Source organism: Narcine bancroftii, chromosome 14 (genome assembly GCF_036971445.1).
Source record: "Narcine bancroftii isolate sNarBan1 chromosome 14, sNarBan1.hap1, whole genome shotgun sequence".
Lineage (NCBI taxonomy): Eukaryota > Metazoa > Chordata > Chondrichthyes > Torpediniformes > Narcinidae > Narcine > Narcine bancroftii.
Genome location: NC_091482.1, coordinates 33304380 through 33312123, shown reverse-complemented (window position 1 = coordinate 33312123; position 7744 = coordinate 33304380). Strand labels below are relative to the sequence as shown.

The window sequence follows — 7744 nt, the reverse complement described above, 5'->3', positions numbered from 1 at the left end:
GGGCCAATTGGGTGAAGGTCAGGGCTGAGTCTGGGCAGGCTGCCTGGACTGCAGCACCTGGTGATTTAGGTGGGCCAATCGCAAGGGTCACCTTGATGGCTTGGGGTGAGTCTTTGACCTTGAATTACAAGCAGTGTGTCCTCCGAACAGGAGTACAGCAATGCCACCAGGTGGTGGACGCTGGCTGCGCCTTACATGACTTGATGTGTTGTCGCTACTGTGGACCAGTGAGGAGAGGAGACACAGTGCTCCTCTGTTGGGTTTACCACCTAGTCCACCACCAACAAGCTCTGTACAGGCTTTCAACAGCCTGTTAAAGGAACCGACAGTGGTTTATTTTAAAATTACGTGAATATGGGATCTGGGCCCAAGTTGGCAGCGCCTGAGTTCAGCAGCAGCCTCGAGGGGTTGCAGACTCCGGGGAAGCAGAGAATTGGCCCAAGGCATCACAAATTGGGAAGACCACCCCTCGTTTGAAAAGCAGAAGCAGAGGAGGTGATCCTTAAGAACGGTGACTACTGCGGCGGACTAGTGAGAGGTATGCGGTTGAAGAACACCAATGGCAGACTATTGGTGACTGAAGACGAGAAACCCATGTAGGCTGTGGGAGACTGTGGTCAAAGGATTCAGAACAGGCTGTGGACTGCTGGAGTCTGGCTGAAGGGGTACCAGGTATTGGAAATGGGATGCAAGAAGGCGTCGAGGACACTTAAGTTATGTTGGAGTTGTGTTGGAGGTTTAGATCTGGGGCTCAGGTTGCCAATGGTTGGACTGGTTTATGGAGTTGCAGAGGCTGCTGGAGCACTGGAGGAAAATCCATGAACAAAGACACTCTGGAGGACGCTGTTTTGCTTCTTTTTCTCTGACTGTAAGGGACGGTGGACAATTCTACTGATGATGAATCTATGTCTGCCTTATGGCAGACTAAATTTAATTTTGTGTAATATTACACCTGTTTTATTGCGTGACAATAAAGGAATCTTGTATTAACTTCAGCTTTACTGGGCTCATTTAAACAAAAATGACAGCAATATCAATTTACACATCAACGCTTCGAATGTTAATCAACATCTTTTTTGAAACCTGTCTGATTGCTATTATTATTCACATAGGGCAGATACTGTATCACATCAGATCCTCATTGTCTTCATGAATTTCCAAATAATTAATTCCACCTGCAAACAATAAGAAGCTGGAAGAACTCTGTGGGTTAGGGAAAATCCATGGAAAGAAATTTATGGTCGAGACTTTATTGAGACTAAAACTTTTTCATCTCAAGAAAAGATCTTGATCCAAAAATTGACCGACCATTTCTCTTCATGACCTGCTGAGTTCCTCCAGCTTCTCATTGTTTGCTTAAGATTCCAGCATCTGCAGTCCTCCTTTCTGTTGTCATTTCCATTTGCCACTGAAACTGGTTTTGATGCTCGAAATGTTACCTTTCTTTTGGCAATTGAAACTCTTGGTTCTTCTAAACCAGTGGCTTTCAAACTTTTTCTTTCCACTCGCATTCTACTTTAAGTCATTCTGATGCCATAGGTGCTCCGTGATTCAACCACAGTGTTTTGCAGATTTATGTTTCAGCATCAAACAGTTCTCTGACTGGGCGGAGCTATTTTTGTCACTTGTTCTCCAATGTAATTTGATTGACACAGCAAATTTACATACAAATAGAATGTTATGTTATATGTGCTTAATAACTTTGATTGAATTCATGAGTCTAAATCAGTGGTTCTCAATCTTTTTTTTCCCCCACTCACATACCACCTTGAGTAATCCCTTACGAACCACAAATTATCTCTGGCATGTGACTGGAAAGCAAAAGGTTGAAAACTACTGGTCTAAATCTATCCCAAAAGGTAGGATTTGAAATTGCAGCACAAAGCTAAGTTCTTAAATAAAATAATACTCTCAATAATTGATTCCCTTTGCATCTGGCTCTTTCTTTCAAAAGTGTAACTTTGAATTGAAAATAATATTCCAGTTTCTGCACACTCTTTGAATATCATTTATCTTGCATGGAAGATTGGGCCAGAAGCATAAGGTCTTTACATCAGTCTCCACTGGTATTCTTTTTCTTAATTGTTCCAATCCTCTTCAATGGTGACACACCAAAATTTGGTGCATGATGCAAATGAGAGCCCACGTGAGTGGCTACTGGAATAGTCTGCAAACTTATCTGGATCTGATCAAGGTACAGAATTATAATTGTCCTCGACCAATCTTGGAAGAAAAAATATGTAGTAAATTTTTGTGCATCAGAGATAGTAGTTTTCTTAATTGCAAAAGACCACGTAAAATGAGCTATTTACATATGTACTCTTCAAGTTCCTATTACAGACTGTTCACAACAATCAGTATCAGTGTTGCATTATTATAAAACAGGCATAGTTCTCCTTTCCAGCAGGATTGGGGTAGCAGATTTTCCAGTATGTTAATACCCAAAGACACATTGACTGACCATTTTGATATGTTAGGCAGTTATTCCAGTAAGTTTAAAGGGAGAGGGAAATGCACAAGCATTACAGACCTCAGCTTCCAACAAACCTCTCCACTTTGCTGACCCCGGACCTTGGCTCTACCTTGAACTCTAGCCAACCCAGTTCACCACAGTCCTTGGGAGTCCAGATCCTTATCCCATATTCTGCACTATTGAGTGAGCCAGATGCCAATTGATCAGAAATTCCAAGCAAAAGAGGTCAGATTACTGACCTACCTGCAATTAAATATTATAAAAATGATTGAAAGTGATGCAAGAGAAAGTGAAATCATTATATTAAGAACTTTCAGTCTGCCTTAAAAAGGATAATTATAGCATCATTAGTTATGATCGAAATAAGTTGGTACATGATCCTTTCCCCCTGCATTTTGCAGCAAGAGCTGCCGTTTTTAATCCAGGGCACCAAGCGGCTGCACAAACTAAACAGAAACCTTTCTTATCTTTTTTCCCCAATCAACTACAAGGTATTAACAGCCTAAAATGTTAACCGCATGGCATTCTGGGGATTGGAGTTCGCGGCCCTCGTTTTGGAAGAAGGCCGGGAGGCCACGAAGGCCGCGCAGGACTCCATGACCCGGCATGCACAGGACGCAGCACGCATGCGTTCTACCTTCGCACAGGCTGAAGGGAACAATAGGGACAAGGTTCCGTCAGCTGAGCTGGAGTTCGCCTGGGGTGCGCGATTTTGGCTTTTATTTGGGGTTTATTGCAAAGCCCGAATTTTGTCTGGAGTTGAGGTAACCGATGGCCGTGCAATAACATTGTGACAGATGATTCGATCGCTGTTCCCCCCGACTCGAATTCCTTTCCTTTCTAGAATTTTCCACCGGCGGCTGCTGGGAAATTTTCCGAGTGTGTGCGCGTCGCCACTTTCGCGGGGACTGGTCTTGTGCGCCTTTCTTCACCAACCTGCCAGCTCGGGGGTGGGGGAGGGGGCGAATACCAGCGGCAACCTCGCCGTCCTCTCCCTCCGTTGCAATGGGCGAACCGGGCAGCGTCGACGAGGTGAAGCGACGCGGGTCGAGCGGCCGCTTGCCCTCGTTTCGCTGCCGGCGGGCGCGCGGGCCGGCTGTGGGGCGGAGGGATACACGGCTCCCTTCACTCGCGGTCCCCGCGGAGATTCACTCGGTCACAGGCGCTTCCGCCGCCCCAACCGGGCGGGATTTCTTTTTTGCAGTGGATGCTGTTTGTATTTTCTTCCAGAACACGTCAGGAATTTGCATCAGCATCACAGGGCAAATATTCATATGAACACATTTACAACAATAAAAGAAAATAGTGCACGAAAAGTAAGGCAAAGTCTTTAGCCACTTTCAGGTGTACAGAATACCCCAACGTAAAGCCACCTAAAATACCCCAATGCGGCTGTGGAGAGGTCACCTGAAAGTGGAGAACCCTGACCCGAGGAGCATTTACCCAACCCTCCTCGGGTAGGTGTATTCTCCGTTTCCGAGTGCTTCCCCAAGGCACCTGAAAGCAGGTGGGTCCATGGCCACAGTCGACAGGAGCCTACATTCGCTCTGCGGTGCCTCGCCCTGCTGTGGACCTTTCAGGTGCCAGAAAAGCACCTTCAGCAGCTTCCATCTGAATGTCGCTTTCTGCAAATCCGCATCCAGCTCCAGAACCACATTCTCCTAGCTATTCCATCTGAAAGCGGCTTTTATCATTCATCCAGGAATAGCGGGAAGGATCTGTCCTTGTGCTGCTGAGTGTTGGCCTTTAGGCTCGTGTACCTTTTCCCCGATGGTAGTAGAGTGGCCTGGATAGTGTGGTCTTTGAGGACAGAGGTTGCTTTTTTTTTTAAAGACACTGCCTCATAGATGTCCTCAGTGGAGTGAAATCTGGTGTCTGTGATGTCGTGGCTGAATGAACAACCCTCTGGAGTTTATCCTTGATAGTTGGTGCCTCCAAACCAGGCAGTGATGCAACCAGCCAAAATGCTCTCCACGGTCCACCTGTGGATGTTCTTGAGTCTTCAATGACATATCAAATCTCCTCTACACACCTCACAAAGTATAGCCACTGGCAAGCCACCTTTGTGATTGCATTGATATGGAGGCTCCAGGACAGACCTCAGGGAATTTGAATGTCTTGACCCTCTCCATTATTGAGTCCTTGAAGAAGACTTAGTAGTGTACCCCTGACTTCCTCCTGAAGTCCACAATAATCTACTTGGTTTTGCTGATGTTGAGCTCAAGATTGTTGTTAAGGCACCACTCAATGAGCTGATCTATCTCCCTCCTGAATGCATCCTCATTGAAGTTTATGATTCTCCAAGTCTGGCTTGGAGTTCATCAAGTTTGTTCTCCAAGGATTGTATATTGGCCAGGAGCATGGTCAGGAGTGGAAGCTTCAGGGCTTTGTGTCATGAACCAACTGGGCTTTTTTTTTGGGGGGGGGGGTGTAATAATTATTGATAGCATAATTTCAATGACAAATTTTCTTAGCATTTTTTTTACCATATAACCGTTTACAGTGCGGAAATAGGCAATGCCGGCCCTTCGAGTCCGCGCCGGTTCACTTGAACAACTCCACTAGCTCCCTCCCTCCTGCTCTCTGCCCATAACCCTCCAACCCCCTCACATCCATGTACACATCCAACCTTCTCTTAAATGACAGAAGGGACCCTGCTGCAACTCTCTTCTGGAAGATCATTCCATTCTGCCACCACTCTGAGTGAAAAACCATCCTCTATAATATTTCTCCTAAAGTTTTGCCCCCTTACTCTTAACTTATGCTCTCTTTTTCCAACCTCCCCTGTCTTCAGGGAAAGAGTCCATTTACATCTAATTATCTATTCCCATCATAATTTTAAACACCTCTATCAAATACAGGTGAATTGTTTGTAGCCTTCAAGGTTTGGTGAGGGGGGGGGGGTGTGTTTGGTTTAAAACCTGCATGGCAGTGAACCCAGGGTGGCGATTTTCGCATAAATTGTTTCTGTTCTTGATGATCAGTTGGTTTGCCAAACAGAGTGTTTGATGGCTCTGACAGAAACCCTGACATAGCCAATCAGGTGGGGCATTAATTAGCAAAGTTGGGCTGAAGGGAAAATTCTTGCAAAAGGGCACGTAAAGTCTCTGGTTAATTACAAAAATAGAAGAATTAATCATTGTAATGTGAACAAATTTTTACCCCCTTGTTTTTCCACATCAGGTTTTAGTACTTGGTTTTTTTAAAATCATATTTTAAGCTCCTGGCACATTGTTTAAATACTGCATTAATTCTGTATTGTATTAACAATTTCATTTTGGTAACATCTCAGAAGTAAATAATATAGTATTTTAAGAATTTGATTGTAGTATAGAAAGAATGCCAACCTTGGTTATTCATAAATTATAATGGTTGTGTATGTAACAACGAAGATGTGAGTCACCAGGTGTTGTAATCTGGAGTGAAAGTGAACTGCTGGAGGAACTCAGTGAATTGAGCAGCATCTGAGCAGATGTTGTTTCTGGGCTAAAATGTTGAATGTCCCTTTGATAAAAATTTAAATTGTTTAAACATTAAACCCTGCCATTCCTGTTTGGACATTAATTTTTGGAAAGTGGAGTGAAAATACAATTAAATTGAACTACAAACTTAGCAATGAAAATATTCTTGGATATTTGTTGCCAGGCTCCAATGTTCCATAATCATGTTTCATCCACTTTCTGTGTTCATTGTATGTACAAGAGTGACAGTACATTTGTATCACTTTTGTAAATTTGTCTTCTGCTGCAGAGATCAATTAAAATAGTCAGTGAAGAGCACAAGATTGCATTTTTTTTCCAGAGAAATATTTATTGGACGAACTATAGAAATTTTGGGAATGAGAAAGATAATGAAATATTTACCAACAGGCAAAGTAAAAAAAATAGCTTCTTCTTTCTTTGGCTTGGCTTCGCGGACGAAGATTTATGAAGGGGTAATGTCCACGTCAGCTGCAGGCTCGTTTGTGGCTGACAAGTCCGATGTGGGACAGGTTGCAAGGGAAAATTGGTTGGTTGTGTTAAATATTAGACAGCTTTTAGTATTTGTTTTTGAACAACTTCCATGCATCATTTGAAGAAGTAACAGGGTAGACAAGGGTTTGCTTGCTTGCCTAAAATTTTATTATAAGGCGAAAGTGGCTTATAATAAATTATTTTGTAGAAATGTTGATCTAGCAATCTAGACAAACTCATAATTTGGAGATGAGTTTGTTTTGTAGTAGTTTCTATTGCTACTGATCCGGAAATACTGAATATTCTTGGATGCGACTTCAGACTGGATCTGTCTTTGAACTTTTAAAATGGCCTACCTGGTCCTTAATTCGAGGGTGGTTGACAAAGCCTGATCTTGTCAGGACCACTCACGTCTTGACATAAAACAGTATAACATGGTATAGGCATTTCACCCCATGATGTTATGTTGACCCATATAAACTATTGCGTGATCAATCTACCTCTTCCCAACCTGACAGCCCACAAACCTCTATTTTTGTTGAATCCATGTGGCTATCTAAAGGCTTTTTCAGGTGTATTCTCTGCCAAGAATGTACCTGCCGAAGCAGAAGTGGCCACCTGAAGGGACAGCTGCACCAGATGCGCCTCTGAGCACACACCGGCTCCTGGCCCTTCGGGCTGTCAGGTTTGGGATGACTGGCTGTCAGAGCTGGGACAGCCAGCATGGGCTATCAGCGCAGGGACGTCCTCACACTGATACCACTGCCCCACTCTCCCAACAGCCCGACATGAGTCCCCAGACTGTGGGGCGGCCGGCACGGGCTATCAGTGTAGGGACGTCCCAATACTGCTGCCCAGTTCTCCCAACAGCCTGACATGTGGGAACTCATGTCGGAATGTTGAAAGAGCAGGTGTGGGGACTCACGTCGGGCTGTTAGGAGAGCTGGGCAGTGGTTTCAGTGTTGGGATGTTCCACGCAGGACATCCCTGCGCTGACGGCCCACGCCGGCTGCCCCGACATCCTGTGCCAGGGGGCAGGGGGAGCTGGGATGGGAGCTGTCATGTGCTCGCTAGCTGACTGTCATCCCCTTAGCAGCCACTTTCATGCGGTTGCATTCATGTGCAGGGGTGGACCTCAGTGCTCCAGCGGTTACAAAGTCGCCTTGCACGCGCCTCCTGCGCTTTCAAGTGGCCTCCCGACAGCCACATATTTACATAATATGCGGCTTTACAATCAGGGATTTTGACCACCTGAAAGTGCCTTAAGCCTTGTGACTGAATTAAATTACAATTTAAAATGAGACATGCAAAAGAAGGC

General features: G+C 44.7%; 1 protein-coding gene across 6 annotated transcripts in view; it reads left to right on the top strand.

The window, feature by feature from the left end:
* Positions 1 to 3117: 3117 nt before the first annotated feature.
* The window catches only part of LOC138749510 (general transcription factor II-I repeat domain-containing protein 2-like), a 182216-nt gene continuing 177589 nt past the window's right edge, over positions 3118 to 7744 (top strand). For 4 of the 6 annotated variants that reach the window (XM_069910939.1, XM_069910938.1, XM_069910935.1 and 1 more), the window contains exon 1: positions 3119 to 3237. The gene's annotated coding sequence lies outside the window, so the exon portion shown is untranslated. Of the gene's footprint in view, positions 3238 to 7744 lie in introns of all 6 variants that reach the window. The other 2 variants (XM_069910937.1, XM_069910936.1) reach the window with 1 other exon arrangement.